The sequence below is a fragment of the Chinchilla lanigera genome, unplaced genomic scaffold, assembly GCF_000276665.1.
Source record: "Chinchilla lanigera isolate Chin_1 unplaced genomic scaffold, ChiLan1.0 scaffold00087, whole genome shotgun sequence".
In the NCBI taxonomy this organism is placed as follows: Eukaryota; Metazoa; Chordata; class Mammalia; order Rodentia; family Chinchillidae; genus Chinchilla; species Chinchilla lanigera.
In genome coordinates, this window is record NW_004955488.1 from 1,826,938 (window position 1) to 1,846,560 (window position 19,623).

The window sequence follows — 19,623 nt, forward strand, 5'->3', positions numbered from 1 at the left end:
TTTATATCATTCTAAAATACTTCAGTGTCCTCTAATCAAGGACTTAGATGTTGTGGCACAGTGAGCACAAGGAAGAAGTTGTCAGGAAACTGCTAAGTGAACACATTGTGAGCAGGCACCGCACTCGCTGTCCTGGGGAAATGTGTGACTCCCCTGTTCTGCTGGGGCTGCTGTCACTGTTCCTCAGAAATACAGCAGACACTTGAAGACCTCTCAACCTCAATTTCCCATGGCGATCTCTCTGGGATCATTGCTTTCTAATGCATTTGCCTCTAAAAATGTCTCTAGCTTCTCTCTGATGACATCTATTCTCCTTTGCTCTTAAAAAGATTTTGAGCAAATCTCATGCTGACTCTTTATTAGTTTTGGTTCATATGAGCTTCATAGAAAACAGAAACTTACTGATTTCTTAACAGAATATGAAAGTGCAGGGATGGTGAATCCAGCTATTTCAATTTGGGTTCGCCATTCAGATTTAGAAGCTAGCCACAGAACTCTCTTGATCTAAGATTTAAATGTTGAACACATGCTCTAGTCTACTACAAGGGGCACATTTTAATATCTTTAAGTGAGCATTTGCAGTTTCCCTTCAAGCAAGCTCATAAACAGGAGCAGGGAGACTAACCATCCCCTTTCTTCAAATGAGGGATCTTTTGAGGTTCAACTAAAAATAATTCACTTCCTCTCATCCTTGTTTTTGTATACGTGCTGCTGAAGCGAGCACCCTCCCTCCCTTGTTTGTTAACTTTTCCATGGTCCTTTACAGTGTGGATGTTGGTTGACAGGTTCTGTGTCATTAACTTCTGACAGTTCCAGCAGAGTGACCTTAATTGGAATAGGTATCAATTGTTTTCAAACTTCTGCTGAAACTGATCTTGTAAGTATCTAAATATAATCTGTTGACTGTCTTTCTGAGTATGAATAAATGAATGTCTCCCCAAATAGGAAATTCTCCCCAAATAGGAAATATTTATACTTAAATGCCTTTAATTATTTTCTTTACCATCAAGATCTTGGTGCATAATTACAAAAGTGATGATCATCATAGAGTAACAAGATCAGATCTACCCACATTTTAAACAGCACAACTTAAAAATGGACATCCTGTGAAACTCTGGTTTCAAGCAACTAGACATAAGGCAACTAAGATTATTGATAAGAAAAAAGAGAAATCAAGAAAATGAATCCTAAAAATGTCCCGCTTCACTGCTTAGAGAGTTTCCAGGATAAAGAACAGGTAGAGAGCACCCTTTGAAAGGCTGGTTTATTCCTGATTTTAAAAGGTGAGAGCTACTAGCTTCAACAGGCTGGGGTGTCTTGAGTTCTCCAGCTACATTATTGGAGAAGAGAGAGCCCCATAGAAAGAAAACCCTTGCTATAACCAGAGATTCTTTTCAAATCATCAGCTGAATACTGATGAGGACATACATTAGCCAACTGACTACTCAAGAGCATGGATAGAAATACCATGAAGCACCCAACAAAGCAGAGGAAGAAATACCCAAAGAGCTAAGGATGTCACCAACTGTTCATATTTCTAAGAGGCAGAGTGTAAAGCTTTGCAAGGATCTTGGTAGAGCATTCCAAGGGTCATTAGCTTAGTCAAAGGTAAAATTAGTCCTGAACTGAGGTTTTGCCTTGATTTTACTTAACAATATTTAAAACCAGATCCAAAATGATTAAGTATTATGGGTATTTTAATTTAAATTTAATTTACTTCAATTTTGTTTTAAACAAAAGTTAAAAATAGTGATGAACATGTAACAAATAAACAAAATGGAATGTAATGGGTGGAACTTGGAAGTTAATAATGGAACCTGGAACAATAGTTTTTGTAGTATTTTATCTCCTAGGAACGTTTGACTTGAGATGACTATGAAAAATTGTGTATTATGTGTTCTGTAACTTTCACATGTTGGAAGAAAGAAACCCCATCTGGACTGGAAAAAAATTATGTACATAGTGTACCGACTTTACGCCAGCTTTGCAATGATGTAAAAGACTAGTAGGGATCAGCAGTTTCTTTTTCTCTGTATTAAGGAGACCGTGGAACCTTGCTGTGCCCTCACTGGGAGAGAAGGTAGGAATGTCACCCTGTGGATTAACCTTTAGAGACCTCCATGCTGTTAGTAAGATGTGTCTGCCCTGAATGTGCCTATGATTGGAGAGAAGAAACTAGTGATTCCAAGGCTGGGAAGGATTGAGTTCTATAGAAAACTGTTATGGTACAGAGGAAATGTAAATGGATTAAGAAACTTGGAAAATAGTTGAAAAGTTTCTTATGAAGACAGACATAGCGTTACCATACAAAACCCAACACTCTGTACCTAAGATTTAAAATTTATTTCATAATTTGTGTGCAGTAGAATTCATTAATTTCTAGACTTCCGTGGGCTTGCTTTGGCAGCACATATGCTAGAATGTTTAGACTTCCATTTTCTTCCAGCCCTCTCATATCATTTTCTTTCAGCCTAAACTATTTCCTTTAGCATCTCTTTCAGAGAAGGACTATTGTGATGAATTGTTTTCATTATTCTTCATAAGAGAATGTCTTCACTTCACTGTTTTCTAAGAAGAAAGGCTGTTTGATTTCGAATGGCTGATTTACCATTTTTTAAGTATTACTCTTTTGTGTTCTGGTCTTCAGGGTTATTGACTGGCAACTCATCAAGTCAGATGATTGTTCCTCTGTGTGCACCAATGTGTTCTTGTCTTTGGTCTCAGGCATTTTGTTTGTGACTTGTGTGATCATGTGTTACTTTGAGTTTTTCTTGGTTACAACCAGTAATTGAGTTTCTTAATACTGTGAATATCTATAAAATTACCTTACTAAAACTGATGGGTTTTTCAATCATGATTTAATTGAAAATTGTTAGTATCCTCATCATTCCAGCATTCCAGTGACACAGAGTTCAAACCTCACAATATTATCTTACAGGTCCTGAGAGTCTGCTAATTTTAAATATGTTTTCTTTATTTCACAGAGGATCATTTCAGTTGCTTTATCTACAAGTTCATTGGCTCTTACTGTTATCCTCATCATCCAGATAGGAAACTATTTACTAATGCTTTTATTACTGATATTTTACCCTTTTGTTCTAAAAATTATAAATACTTTTCTATCTACTGAAAATTTGTCTTTCCTTTCCTTTCAAGTGTTTTTATAATTATTGACCATTGTTAAATAGTTGCTTTGGTGGCAACGTTTGATAATTGCAATATCTAGTTTATTCCAGTTTACAATTGGTCATCTGTTCCCTTAAGAATTAGGTGTTTTTGTTTGCTATCTTCCTCTGATTGAGGGTATGTCAAGAATGTTTACATGGGGTCTTATACAGTTTAGCTGTTAAATTGCAAGAGAAAATGCCAGTAAGAGACCCAAATGCTTATTTTCTTTTTGTTATATTTCTATGTAGCAACCAATATCTAAGTAAATTTGGTCCACAAATTGTCTCTTCCTTTCTTTTCATAGCAGTTTTATTGTCACTTTAGGTTCAGAGCCTTTGCTATATTGTTAGCAGTTTGATTTGGGAATTGGATGATGCTGTATATGTTAACTAAGTTCTGAAAAATTTGAGTATTCTTTTGGGAGTGATCTACTGCTTGAGGAAATTACAGAACTCATCACTGTCTGCATACAGAGTTAGCGAACTCAGCTCCCAGACAGATATATCTCCTGGGCATCTGCTTGGATATTGCACTCACATGATGTGGTTCTTGGGACCCTGTTCTGGAACTTTTGGATCATATATCCAGTGTTCCTTCAGAGTTTTATCCTTTTATACTAGTATGTACTTCCAAACAAATAGTCCACATTCACTATCAAGCAGTCAAGAGGAAAAAAAAAAGATATAGAGAAAAAATAAGCAGTTTCCTCACACTTTTTGCATAATTAGTAGTTGATGTCTTATATCCTCTGGGACAAATTTTCTCACGTAGTTCTGGGTGATCCAGTGTCTCCTATTCCACAACAGTTTCATAAAACCTTAACTGATGCTCAAACGTGAATAAAGCCAGGAAAGGATACGTGATGTACACACACATGTGCACACAAACACACACCTATAGTAGCCAGGATTCCTGAGGTTTAATGAGGCTCTCGGTTTTGTAGGTTTCATTCTGTGACTGGCTTTCTACTAGGAAGAACATCACACAGGACCAAAACTGTTCTCTTGTCCAGGAAGCAGAACACAGGAGAAGAATGCCAGAGAGACACATCCCCTCCAAAGGCATTGCCCTGTGATTCACTTCCACCTGCCCCCCTCCTAAAGGCAGAGGTAGCCATGGACATCAATGTACTAATCTTTGATGATATGGGGCCACCACAATCCAGTCATCTTGCCAAGAGTCACTTAATCATATTGAGTTGGTAGTGAAGTGTAACCATCTCACAAACCCAAACACAAAAGCACTAAACACAAAAATGGGACAGTTTCCTACACACTATAGTGGGCAGAGAGTTTTTTTCCCTGGATTCCTGAGCCATAACTACAGCCTCCCCTCCAAGGTTTCACTACCAGCATCTGCAATGAAAGTTCTTGAGTTAACCTGTGCTCCTGTGAAAGGATATAAGGATAATAAAGGAAATAAGCTAAAAAACTTATTGACACCATTTTTATTGTTCCGCAAGTTTTAGCTTCTCTCAATCATCTTCCTCCTATTTACTTTTCAGAGTCTGGAGTGTGTTCTTTGTGTATTTTGCCCAATATTTGGAGTTGTATTAGCTGCAGAGACAATTCGGTTTGATACATTCCATTTTACCTCTAATTAAAAGTACTTTCTTGCATACAATTTCATGAGAAATTAGGACATATAATTTCTTTCAACAACCTGGAGTCAAATATAGCCATTTCAGTCACAGTTGTCACAAGTTACAAACAAAACCTCCATCAACTGCTGCCAAAAAAAACAAACAAACTGTAGTGCACCCATACAGTAGTTTATTCAATATCTAAAAGGACTGAGATACTCACACATGCAAAACATGTATTAACCTCCAAGTTGTTACACTAAAAGACAAATGCAGCATATTATTTATGTAATTCTCTCTAAAAGACAAGAATCTCATGACACAGCTGTCAGCACCTGGAATTTCCCATTGGGTGCAGACAGAAATGCCCTAAGCTGATAGCAGCAATTACAAAATTTTTTATGGATATATAAAAATTATAAATATTTATGTGATAGTTGGCTTTGTGTACTGTTTACCGCTCCCAAATTATACACCTGTAATTGGAAACTTTTAGTATATGTTCATTTATAAATGAATAAAGTGAATTTTAAAATTTAATTTCCTGCCTATATTCCTCTCCAAAGTTAAGTAAGTAAAGTATTTTATGAGTTCTGATTTTGATTTGAGGTAGAAATCTGAATATGCAGAATAGTGTTTTTGTGCAAAATATATGTTAAATTAACTCAGGATTCCTCACTTCTATCTAAAATGAAGAGATGCCTATTAGAATACACATTCTTTGTTTGAACTTTCTCATTCCTCCCACTTGCTCAAAATCCACTCTACAAGATTGGAAACTATTTAAAATGTCTTTCCTAAGAAATACTGGCTAAATTTAATTTTATCTGCTCAAGTAAGAAAATTACAAAGTGTGTGGTGGAATAATGAAAATACCATTCCAAAATATCAGACGGAGCTTCTTTTTTAGTAGGCAGAATGTATGAATTTAATCTTTATTAAACTTAATCCATTTGCCATATGACCCATTTGATTTATTTTGGGGTGACTAACCAAGACCATGTGCCTGAAAACGGTTTGCCAAATTTCCCTCTGAAACAAGTTCATAGAAGCATCATTTGTCAGTTTTGAAATATCAGTAAGAATCTTACACTAAATTTTAAAAAATCTGAATGTTATATTTGTATATAACATAGAATCATCAAAAGTCATTTTATGTTTTATTAATGTAACAGTCAAATGTACAAGAATATCATATGTGAGGAAACATTTCAAAATGCAGGTTTTCTTTTAGTAACCACCATAGTGCTCTTATCTCTTACACTGAGCTTTATTTATTTATTTATTTATTTATTTTTTTTGTCTTTTCTTCCAGTACCAGGAATCAAACTCACGACCTTGAGCTTGCAAGGCAAGTGCTTTGCCGCTGAGCTAAATCCCCAGCCCCGAGCTATATTTTTTAATCTCTTGCAAACTGTACAAGTCTTCTATTAGAAAATTACATCTTCTATTATTAAGTTTTCCACAGGTAAAATGAACAATTCAAGTAAGATCTGATGAATTTTAAATTCATCAATACAGTACAATACAGTGTGCTATTGCTAACAGTAAGCAGTATGTTATAAGTCGATCTGAAGGACTTACCTTGTCTAATGGAACTTGGTACTGTTTGACTAATCAAAGCTCACTCCTCCCACTCAATGCATCTGTGGCAGCCAACATTCACCTCTTTTGGGAGTTAAATTCAGATTCATCACACAAGTGGTATGTACAATTTATTCTATACTTGGCTTAATTTGGGGTCTTGTTAGCAAGGTATTAGCAGGATTAATTTTTAAGATTGGCTATTTTAACTAGGTATTATGGTTTCAATATACAAGGTATGATGAAAATATACAATGAATGTTTAAATTTTTTAAAAATTACAATAAAAGACATTGCCATTAAGCCCCTTGATATATTTTCCCTTGCTCAGAACACATGTGTTCCATCATGCCTGCCAGTGTCTGAAACATCTGGAAATCTTTTCCTCAGTATGTTTACTAAGTGTGATAAGAAAAGGTGGAGAATGATGCAGCTCAGGGCGCCTAAGGGAAAACTAGGCTGACAAAAACATGATGTTGAATCCTCATCCACCTTCTTCACCAGATCTGGCAACTTGCAGTTTCTGCCTTCTTTCAAAGTCAAAACAACCATGAAACGTAAACATTCCAAATCAATGTTAGATTTTAAGGTAACCATAGCAGTGCCACTAATGATACTTATGAAAGAGGAATCCCAGATCTGCTTCAGAAAGGTGAAAGAAGAGTGGGCTAAGTGCGTTTAATGAGAGGCGAGTACTGCAAGGGGGATTAATGGGCATGCTTCTCTAATAAACAGTTTAAGTAAGCATTCACCACGTTTTAGATCATATCTAGTAGATGAAGCATCTCTCAAGAAGATTCTGTATTTCAGGGTTTGTTCCCAGGTGATTGTATTGAGCATATTAAAAATTGTATGTGGTGATGCCTACTGCAAGGTCTTTAGGTCCTTGGAGTTAATCCCTTGAAAGGGATTAGGTAGGTTTCATACAACTCATTCTTATTTTTAGTAAGAATATTATGATTAAAAGGATAAAAAAAAGCAACTCTGTGTCTTTCCTCTCTCTTTGCTGATGGTTTGAGATGTGACCCTTGCTCCTAAGCACATTCCTAGCAGGATGTGATGCTAGCTTTGCTCTCACCTGAGGCTGAAGCCACTAAAACTGTCAGTTAAGCAAACGTGTTTTCTTTGCTGGAAGACTGCCTCTGTGTTTTGTTATCATAATGCAAAATTAGCACACTAACCTAGTAGGTGTTTACCACATTTCCTTTACCCATTCATCTGTCCATGAAAATTTTTCTCATCAAAACTACATACCTCAGCCAGGGGTGGTGGCACACGTCTGTAATCCCAGCACTTGGAGCCTGAGGCAGGAGGATCGTTGCGAGTTTGAGGCCAGCCTAGACTACAAAGTGAACTCAAGGCCAGCCTGAACTGCACCGTGAGACGCTGTCTCAAAAAATACAAAAAAGAAGTAAATTACAGTGTCTCTTTTGTTTTAATATCAGAGAGGAAAGTTGTTTTCAGTCATTTCAGTTTTATGTAATTCCTTTAGTAATCCCGGGTTTTTATGTTCTCACTTTTAGGCCAGCTGGTTTTGACATATGTTGAGGAAGGTGCGGACACAAAGCTCACTCTGCTACATAGGACTGCAAAAATATGCACGAAAATGTCTATCTCAAAGCCTGTTACCTAATCAAAGTTCACAATTGTTTCTTCAATTTATCTTGAAATGATCATGACTTAATATATTAAAGTAAAAACACTTTCGTAAGATTTAAAATGAAATTGTTAAAAATAAATCAAAATCATCAGAAATGGAGCCGTAAACTTTGTCTCTGTGATGGTAACATACTGAGCTCTTATTTACTGCCCTTTTCTCTAATCACTGCCTGTGCTTTCTCTGCATAAAGTCATTAACTTGATGTTCTTCGCAGCACTGTGTTAGCTTCTCAGCTACTACACATTGAGCACTTTGAAAATGCATTCTGTTCTCCTTATTGAGATTTGGCAAATTATCCCATTAAACATTCTTTCAAAATGACCTTTAAAGTCCTCTGGTATATCAAGTTCTTCATGGCATTGATTTCATTATGCATTAGTTGGGCCAATGATTGCAAAGCCATTAAACGACTGTTCTTTCTCCTCTCGAACATTCAGTTTGTGTACAACTGACAGCAGCACTTGTGTCCCCTGGAGCTTGCTCCAGCTGTTAATATTGTCATGTTAGTAAACAATGGTCGCTCGGATCTATTGTTTTCTGTTGAGTATTTTCTAAGTTAATCGTTTAGGCAATTTCTTTTAAGCACAGGAATAATCCAATCTGTATTGGGCAAAGCTGTATTGTCTTTGTTTCTGTCAAATTATGACCCTCAATATGGAACAAAAACTTGAAAAATATGATTAGAACAGAGATATCATTTAATCTTAAAACTACATTTATGTTTGTATTATATTAAATTAGAGTTTATAAATGAATCAAAGATCTCAAAAGAAAAACTCACATCAAACATGCATTGATATTGTCAAAGTGAGTGAACAAGTAAAAAATTTTAAAATATTCAATATTATAAAGAACTGCCCCAAAATGAAAAAATACAGAAATAACTCACCATTTGTAGTATCATGAGCATATTAAAATAGAAATTAAAAGGTGATCTTTGATTATTAAAAAAGAATAGGCATCATTAAACACTACAAAAATAAAATTAAATTGTATTAATGTGTATTGTGTATTTACACTTCTTAAATATAAATGTACATATCTATAATATATAAAATATATATAAACAAACCTGCATACACATATGAACACTTACATACAAACATATATACTGGTATCCATGTGTAAAACACAAATTCATGTTTATATTCAGTATAAGTCTATGTATATGAGTGTATGTATAGGAATTTAAATCTAAATTTTAATATACTGTCTCACAAAAAGCTCTGTTTCAGCTTGTCTCTTCATCATTTACCACTACTAATTTGTAAGAGCATATAGAAAGATTCATTTCCAAGGTTGTTTAGTACAGTTTTGTTCATGGGAGAGGATAAAGGAACATAATATTGATCTGCAATAACCAAGAACTGGTCAAGGGAGGTAAAATCTACAGCTCTGTTATGGATTAATATGAAAATTTTAAGCACTATACTTTAAATGGAATAACACATATACTAGTTAGTAAACTATTAAAAATATGAAGCAACACAGCTATACTAGTTAATATTAATATTTATTATATAAATTAGATTGTTTTTTAGTTTTGGTTCCACAGTCTCTTCTTCAAAATATGAGCTTTTAAAAGTTACAACTCCAATGAGCATTACCAATACCATGGCAATTTCTTTTCTCTTGTTCAAATAATCATACTCTTAAAATTTCATCTCTAATTTGAATTTCTAAATAAGGAAAATTATTCTGAAGATGGAAAGTTGCACTACCAACTCATTTCCAAAAGTAGAATTTTCATCTGCAGCTGGGAGATCTTCTGGAATAAGCTTCTCTTTATTGTGTGCTGGTAGTATTTTCAGTGTACAAACCTTCATTACCTTACCAGTCAAAGAACACAGTAACCCTAACTTTTTATACATTGATCATTGGGTTACTTCTAGGTTGAATACTAAGAATGAATAATACTTGTTTTTTCTCTCGCTATTTATTATAATATTTAAAGCCTAGGTGATTGATCAGGTTGAAATACATAGGGTAAAAAGAGTGAACCGATTTGGTAAAGAATACATGTTTTAGCACCTAGCATTGGACTGCTGCAGTCAAAAATTCATTAATTTAAGAAGCAGTAATAATTTTTCATGCCAAAACTATGATATGTACCAGTAAATGAAAGTAAAACGTGCATAAAAATCATGATGTGAATTCAGGGCAATGAACGTGAATGTAATAGTCTACACTGTCTTATGTATTAGCTTGGGCATTTCTAAGGAATTCTTAGCCTGCCTGTATGTGTTTTCAGCATGTTATATAAATATATGTATATGAATGATATATATGTACAGATATACCCACATATATCTATACATACATGTCTATATCTAAATAGATATGTATATATTCATAAACAAAATACAACTTTTAGTCATGAAAATATTTACTTCTTTATAGTCATAATTTTACAGTTACTCTTTCAAACAGGTCTAGTAGTAAAATGTTTTCTTGTCTTCATGAGACAGAGTCTCACTATGTATCTCTGCCTGGTCTTGAATTCATTATGTAACCCAGGCTGATCTCAAACTTTTTGCAACCCTCCTGCCTCAGCCCGCCTACCTTGCTCTGCAGTAAAATGTATTTTTAAACTTGAATTTGACCCTAGAAAGGAGGACTGAAATTTTAGAGTAAAAATTACCAGCAGTATAAAAATTAACATTTTTTTTAATTTTAAAAATAAAAGGAAGAAAACATTAACAGACAGACAACCTTTTACAAAATAGCAAAAAAAAGTACAGACAATACAAAGTTACAAACAAAGTGGTAGGAAATTAACAATGTTTGTTATATTACAAATTGATATCTTCAAAGTGGTTTCTCATGAAAACAGAGATATGCAATGTTGATCAATCAAGGACTCATTGACAGTTTCTTTCAGCAAAGAAATAGAAGACAGTAGAACAACTGTGTTAACTATCCTGTATATACATACATACAAAATTTCTCCTTCTTTCCCTTCTCTTTTCCTCCATCCCGGTTGCCCTTTACCCTTGAGTGTTTTCCTATCATGTCACAATGTCTATCATACCTCCAAGTTTAAATTAACTCCTTCAGGTCTTACACTAGTAAGACAATATGAGGCTTGCACACGCAGGTCTGACTTATTTCACGTATGAGTATGGTCTCTAGTTGTGACCATTTACCTATAAAGACTTCAACTGTATCTTACTTTATAGCTGAGAAGATCTAAAAACATCATATCACAGTGATATGTGTGAAGCTATGTTCATAGCAGCACAATTTGTAATTGCTAAATTGTGGAAGCAACCCAAATGTCCATCCACTGAGGATTGGATAAGAAAATTGTGGTACTTTTATATAATGGAATATTACTCATCTATAAAGAAAGATAAACTTGAGGCCTTTATAGCTAAAAATTAACATTTGGATTATGCAATTTTGAAAATATTTGTGACAAATTAATTTGCATTACAGTTTTGTAAAGAAAATGCTTACTAAAAATAAAGACATTTATGAGGTGAGATACAAATTTGTCATTTCTCTGAAAATATCCAGTTTTGAAGAAAATTAGATCAAAGAGAAGTGTGAGGATATTTTAATTATTTTAATTTTTGTACTAACATTTGGAGATATAAAGAGACAGTTTATATAGTGTGAACAGCTTTACTGTCACTTTTGGTGATTATTATTAAAGCTTTTAAAATAATCTCATGAAGAATTAAGAGAATATTCTCAGAATTATACACAGCAGATTTTTAATAGAACAGACAGTTGGTAAACACTTTTTAAAAGTACACATGATACTTTTATTTTAAAATTTTATTTTTCTTAACTTTAGAAGTAATTTGCATTCATTTTAAAATTATTATTTTTCTTAACTTTATAAGTAATTTGCATTTAAAATTATTATTTTTCTTAACTTTATAAGTAATTTGCAAAAAATAATTTGCATTATTTTTCTTAACTTTATAAGTAATTTACATTTAGGTTGTGAAGTTCGTTTTTTAACAGTTTTCTTTTCTTTGTATATATTTGCTGTATGCAATGATTGTACTCACCAGGAGTTGGTACATGCACATAACACATCTTAAGTATTTCTCCTTCCCCTTTTCCTAACCTTATTTACTTTTCTAAGCAAGAGTATTTCCCTGAACTCTTGCCAAAGATCTATCTCCCATTTTCCTATTAACTATCTTTTATTTTGCTCTTGAAGTACATATTGGGTTTCTCATATAAGAGAAACCATGTAACATTTAAGCATGCATATCTGATTTATTTCACTTAACATTATGGTCTCAGAGTGCATCTATTTTCCTCCAATGGCTCCAGTTTATTCTTGTTCATGATAGAATAGCACTCCACTTGTATAAATATCACATTTCTTATCCATAGGCGACTTTCACAATGTAGCTATTGTGGGTCATGCTGCTGTTAACACGATTAGACTTGCATCATTGTAATATGATGTCACCAGCAATTTCAGGAAGAGACCTAAAATAGGAATTGCTGGGTTGAATGGAAATTCTACCATTCTACCAGAAATTTAATTTTCTGAGGAATCTATATAATGATTTCCACAGTTTATATTTGCACCAACAATGTAGAAATTTTTTCTTTTCACTGCAGCCCTTATAGCATTTGTTATTACTTGATTTCTTGATGACAGCCACTCTTTCTGGAGTGAGATGAAATCTTGGTGCTGTATTAATTTACATTTATCTAATAGTTACAGATGCTGAACATTTTTTTATGTGTTTGTTAGTCATTTGTACTTCTAAAAAGAGTCTTTTTACAGCAGCTGCCCATTTTATGACTGGGTCTTTTACTTGGCAGAGTAAAGTTTTTTCATGTCGTTGGATATGTCAAATGTATAGCTGGAGAAAGTGTGTCCCATTCTGTAGTTGTCTCTTCACTCTATTAATGGTTCCATTTTCTGTGCAGGAGACATGTCACTTGACAAAATCCCATTTGTTGATTCTTGATGTAACTTCTTGTGGAATCGAGGTTCTGTTCAGCAGCTGCTTGGCTATACCTATGACTTCAAGAGTTTTACAAATTTTATCTTCTGGTAGATGGTTTCTTTTTAATATTTTGAGTCACTTTGAATTTAGTTTTGTGCACCTTGAGAGATTCAGTCTTGTGCCTGCAGATAACCACTTTTCCCAGCACCATTTGCTAAATAAGTCATCTTTCTTCTCTTATATGTTTTTGCCCTTTTGTAGAAATCATATTGCAGAATACACCCGGGGAAGCTTCCACCTCCTCTATTCTGTTTTATGGATCCACTGTCTATTTTGATGTGAGTATCATGCTGTTTTTACCACTGTAGCTTGGTAATGTAACTTGAACTCCAGAAGAATGATGCTTCCTGCCTTGCTCTTGTTGCCCAGAATTGGTGTTTTTATTATGTATTTCTTCTTGTTTTCTCTATTGCTGTGAGGAATGCTGCTGGTATTTTGATGGGGATTTCATTAAATCCATATATCAGTTTTGGATGTATGCTCATTTTTTACTATACCAGATGAACAGAGGATAGTCTTTTCCTTGGTTAGATCATTTCTAAGTATTTTTTATGCTAATGTGAATGATATTGTTTCTCTGTTTTTTTCATTGAGTTCATTATTGGTGTGTAAAACTATGATACTACTGGTTTTTATGCATAGATTTTGTGTCCTGCTACATTGCTGGATTTGGTTATAAATTCTAAGACTCTCTTGGTAGAATTTCTTAGGTTTTCATTGCCATTTCAATTTTATTAGCTGTTATTGGACTATTCAGGGTTTTTATAGCTTCTCAGTTCAGCGTTTTAATTCTCATGCACATTGGAATCTATCCACTTCTTTGAGATTTTCCAATTGTTATAGTAAAAGTTTCTGAGGTGTTTACTAAAATTCTTCTGGATTTTGGCAGTGTATGTTGTAAACTCACCTTTTTCATTTCTAGCAGAATTTATATGGTCTTTTCTCTCCTGTTTTGGTAAGATTAATTTTTTGTATATTCTATTTATTATCTTGAAAAAACAGCTTTTGATTCATTGATTCGTTATATTTTTAACAACTCAAAGTCATTATTTTCCACTCTGCTCCTTATAACATCCTTTTCCTAACTACCTCTGGATTTGGATTGTTCGTGTTTTTTGTAGGAACTTAAGGTGTATCACTAATCAATGTTACCTAGGTTAACACTGTTTTCCTGATGTGAACATTATTAGTTATAAATTTGCTACTTAGTACTGCTTCTGTTATATTGTATAGGTTATGGTTACATTTTACTGGTATTATCATTTGATTCTTGGAACTGTTTAATTTCTTCTGCAACCTATTGCATAAGTGTATGTTGTTTAATTTCCATGTATTTACCTAATGTCTGTGGTTTCCTTTGCTGTTGACTTCAAGTTTCATTACAATATGCTCTAATAATATGCATGAAATTATTTCAATTTTTAGTTTTTACTTAAGCAAGGACTTGTGCATGGTATTTTTAGAGAAAGTTATATCTGCCACTTAGAGAAATATAACAATTATACGTATATATGCACCAAATACCAGCACATCCAGGTATATAAAATAAACACTACTGACATAAAACATCAGATGAATATGAACAAATTTTAAAGGAGTACCTCAATAGCCCACTATTACAAATAAAGCAACTAGACAAAAAAAATCAGAAAAGAAATGCCAGAGTTGAACCACATCTTTAAACAAATGGATAAAATTGGTATCTATTGAGTTGTACCCAATAACTGAAGTTTTACATGTACAGAAATACACACCTAAAACTGATACAATGCATCAAAATATTTAAGATTCAGTGGTATTTTAAGTACAAATTATATGTTGGAAAAGGTAAAAGACCTAAATAAAAGTTTAAACTGTCATCTAGAAAATCAGATAAAAAAAGAAAGTTAAGATTGCAACAATCTAAAGAAAAAAAGCAATAAAAGTTCAAGCAAAATTTGGTGAGTTTGAAAACAAGAAAATAGTAGAGAAAATGAAGCAGAGCAAAAATTGACTATTGAAAGATGAATTAAAAACACTGATCTCTGGGCTGGGGATTTATCTCAGCGGCAAAGCGCCTGCCTGGCAAGCGCAAGGTCATGAGTTCGGTTCCTGGTACCAGAGAAAAACCAAAACCAAAACCAAAAAAAAAAAAACAAAAAACATTGATCTTTAATGAGGCTAAACAATCAGAGAGAAAGAGAACAAACTACCAGAATTTAAAGAGACATCATTAATACTGATCTCACGACTATTTAAATTGCAATAAAGGAAACTAGGAGAAACTTCTCAAAAAATAATAATAATATGAATTTCAGTAGATACAATATTTTTAATGCTAAAGTTTTAGATTGTATATATGCACATGGTCACCATTATAAAAGCACATTTTGAGACCCTTGGGCATTAGAGGCAAGTGTTCTAACACTCAGCTACATAGTCAGCCTTTAATGCTCTTGTGTAAGTATTTTGTAATTTCTTTCCTTTGATAAGTTTGAGTTTCATAGACTTTCATTTCCTCAGTGAAAATATAACACAGCCCTGAGTCTAGCTTGGCTTTAATTCTGATGTAATGCCACCTTATTGCCAGAAAACTTAGCCTAGAGTTCATTCTCATTTGATGAAAATGTGTTTTCTAATATGAATCCTTCTAAAAGCAGGTGAGACAACTTGAAATTGGTAGATTGCCACCACGAATTCACCATTCTGATGATTTTTTAAATCATTGCAAAAAATACCTCTAATTTTAAAATTTGAAGTTCACTGTTTTTTTCTAACATTTTGCGATCATGCAAAACAGCAGACAGGTTAGTTGATTTACCTCTATTTTTGTCCTTCTTTTTTCATGGAGGAGCATTTGATATTCCTAATTACTAATAATTTAAATACATGCCACCCCTTTATTACTTCTTTTCTAAGCTTATCCAGAGTAGTACCTTAACTCACTCTTGGAGAATTCTCCATTTATAATGATTAGCACTCAGATCAGTAGCTACTTCCCAAATCTATATTTATTTCCTTAAAAGAGATGCATACATTTTTAAATTTTCTTACAATCACCTGCTTCTTACAATCTCAATGATTTTGGAGCTCTGATGGATGCATTGTAAAATCTATTTTTGGTCTTTTGAGTTAGCTGTTCCTATGAGATGTGTTTTTTTGTTTTGTTTTGTTCTGTTTTGTTTTGGTACAGGGAACTGAGCTCAGGACCTTGTACTTGTCAGACAGGCACTTGTGCCACTGAGCTATATCACTGGCCCTGAAATGTTTGTAATAATGCAACCAACATGCATATTTTTTCTATACTGTGTACTCTTTGCAATACATTTAAGACAATTTACTTAGAGATATCCACTACATTTTGGAAATTAATTTTTGAAGTCATTATTGTCCAACTTCAAATTATCTATGGGCCTCTAATCTACATTTTTGTAATTTTTTTCCTTTTTAAAAAATATAATATGGCATAAACATCTTAATTTCAAAGTCTTTTGAAAGCTTACATTTGGTAGCATCTTTGGAGAAATTTAAAGGCTCTTCTTATACAAGATATTTCTTTCATTGGTTTTCTTATAAGAGTTTTTCTCTTTTTCTCTGAGGAGGTCAATTATTACTCATTTAATGAGTCTAGCAGGTACTACTAAAAACACCATAACCTTTATGTTCTTTTCCAAACGTTAAAGGCTTGTGTGGTTGTTGGATGTACTGCAGCCATGCCAAAAGACTGGTGCACAATTATTTCCAGTTAATGACAGACTTATATCTCCTGCCGAGCTAGCTCAAAACTTTTAGATTCTTTTGGAATTCACCTTAAAAGAATACAATTAAAAAGCAATATGTCAATTTTAGATTATATTCCTTTTTATTCTTTCCAAAAGGAATGCACAGAAAATTTGCTGTATTAATATTTATAGTTTGAAACTCTTTAGTGCTGCATAATTGTTCCTTGGAGATACAATGTATGAGCTGTTTACATGAGACGAATGGAACCATGAATTTATAAGCACATGCCCCATTAAACTCATAGTGTATTGCTCCTTAATTTACATCTTCCTTTGGGCTATGAAGATTATTCTGGCAATTTCTGAAGAGCTGTTCCAAAATGTGTAGATTCATCTCCCAAGGCTCCTTTTTACCCTGTGATTTGAAAGCCATTTGGTGGATATGAATTTCACCAAGCACTGTTCAGATAAATTCCCCACTTATCATTTTTGGCTTATGGCAATATGGTGACTTTAGAAAAAACACAAATCAGTGACTTACTTTAATGGGACGTGGAAGTGTGCATCTAGAAGACAAAGAATGTAATTAAAATTTTATGAGCAATCATGTAAATATATTACAAAAAATGTTCTTTTAAATAGCATAGTCAAATAGAAAAGAAGAAAAACTGTCACAAAGCAGACTAAAAGAATCGTTTTATCTGACTTCCAGACTGCTCTGTCTAACAAGTTGAAAGCATTGACTTCTCTTGTCTTCCTAAGATGTACTTACTTAATTAAGGATATCAGTAACCAGTACCTTAGTAGGGTAAGAAAAGAGAGTAGTACTTAAAGTTTGAAAACTAAATACTCCTTCTGAATGAAAATTAAAAGCTTTCTAATATGCCCAAATTAGCATACTGATCAGTAGATTTCTCTTTGTGCAGAATTCAAAAATTTCACTAATTTCTGTAAGAGTGAATTTTTAAAATAAATCCTAGAGATATTATCCTTCTTTCACAGGTATAATAAAATTATTTATTTGATCAAAACATATGGCTATTTGTAAACTCAAAATATTGTGAAATAACTGTTAGTCACTTTCCTAGCACTGGGGTGAAATACATGTGGCCTCAACACTTAGAAGAGGTGTATTCAGTTCATGATTTCAGAGGGTTCAGTTCATGGATTCAATGCAGAATTGGTATGGTGGAATAAACTTATGAAGAAAACTGTTTGACCTGCAGCATACAGAATGGAGAGAGAAAGATGAACCACATAGAGAGATGCACCCTTAAAGGCTACAATCCCAGAGGTGCTTCTCCTCCCACCAGGCCTTAACTCACAGCAGTACGTTAACACATGAACTTGCCAGTGGATGGATTCACAGATGTGCATAATGTGCTCACTATAAAGTCACTTTCCAAAGGCCACAACTCTGAACCCGTAAGATTTCTGGTGGAATTTTATATGTAAATTGTATTAACAAAACTAAATAATTCAGCAGGCTTAAATTTTTCACAAATCAGTTGTATATTTTCTGTGATTCCTAGAAAAATAAGGTGGCTAGAATAAAAGTGGTCAGACAATCACTAGTGGAAATTCAGAAATTTTTGTAACCTACAGTCAACCATAGGTAAAAAGAAGAACAAAGAACTTTATTTCTGAGCAGCTGACATTAAGTAAGGGTCCTGTATTTAAAATAAGTGATTGCATGATTAGTCTTTTACAGGTAAATTTCTGTAGTTGGTTTCCATGCTGGAAAAGGGCTTCAGTGATTGCCTTAGGGACTGTTTCCTAAACTGTGTTTGTTTTTTGTCATTTTTCAGTGCTCATGATTCCTAGGGTTTTCCTGTGTCAGAGGAGCTGGTGAGGAGTGAAATTGGGGAAGTAGTTGTTTGACATGCGTACTTTGAGAAGCCCACGATCTATGCAATATGGCCTCTTCCTATCTCAGTTCATAAACAGTGGCTGAGATTGATGTAGTATTTTTTAAATGACCATAAAGATACCAACTGTGAGAAAAAAAATCACACTTTCTAAAATTAAATTGTAAACTGTTCTAAATGGAATTACTCAAATCCAGTCACTTCTAATTATGGTTTTAGTAAATCATCACTTTGAATTTGGAAAAATATGTGCTATGAAAGCTAATCTGAACTGTTTGGTCACCATAATTACGGCTATGCCATACCTCTACATTGTACCCCAGAATTACAAATTGTAAATAGTCATTATGTATTTAATGTCTCTCCAATATACAGGACTTTTAACTCTGTATGTGTTCTTGTCTGCTTCCTAAACATTTGTGGACAAAAATCAGAGGGGGAAAGTGTTCTTTCAGTAAAGTGCACTTGTACATATAGAGATTTCACTGAGAAAATTAAAAAAGAGGGCACCACCGTGGTGCAGGATCTGTTTTGTAAGCCCATTCATTCACCCATATCAGGGCCCAAGAACAAGCAGCAAATGCACAAGTGACTAAAAGAAATACAAATATACAGCACTCAAATGTGAACAAAACACAGTTTATTAAATGTATAGCATCAACCATGCAGAGAATGAAACACTCACATCTTGGTCCTTACTACAGTAAACTAGGGCTTATAATATTTTCCATGTTTTAGTGATGAGCTAAGTTATTCATTAAGGTCCTGGAACTAGTAGCACTCAATTGCCATTTACATTACATTCAAGAGAATATTTTAGATGAACAGTTAAGAGATTTGAATTGGGCAGGGAAGAGTAGAGTAATTATTCTTTCATAATTCTTGAGGCCAAACACAAAGTCATTATGAATCTAGAAATTCTTAATAATTCGTAGCCTAATGTATAGTTCTCTGGTACATTACTTATATTAAATCTATAAATATTTATTTCTATATGCCTTCCTAGGTAAGGTCTACTTTGCTATTTACTCTTAATTTTTTCCTTAGATAAATGAATAGGCTTCTTTGATCTCAA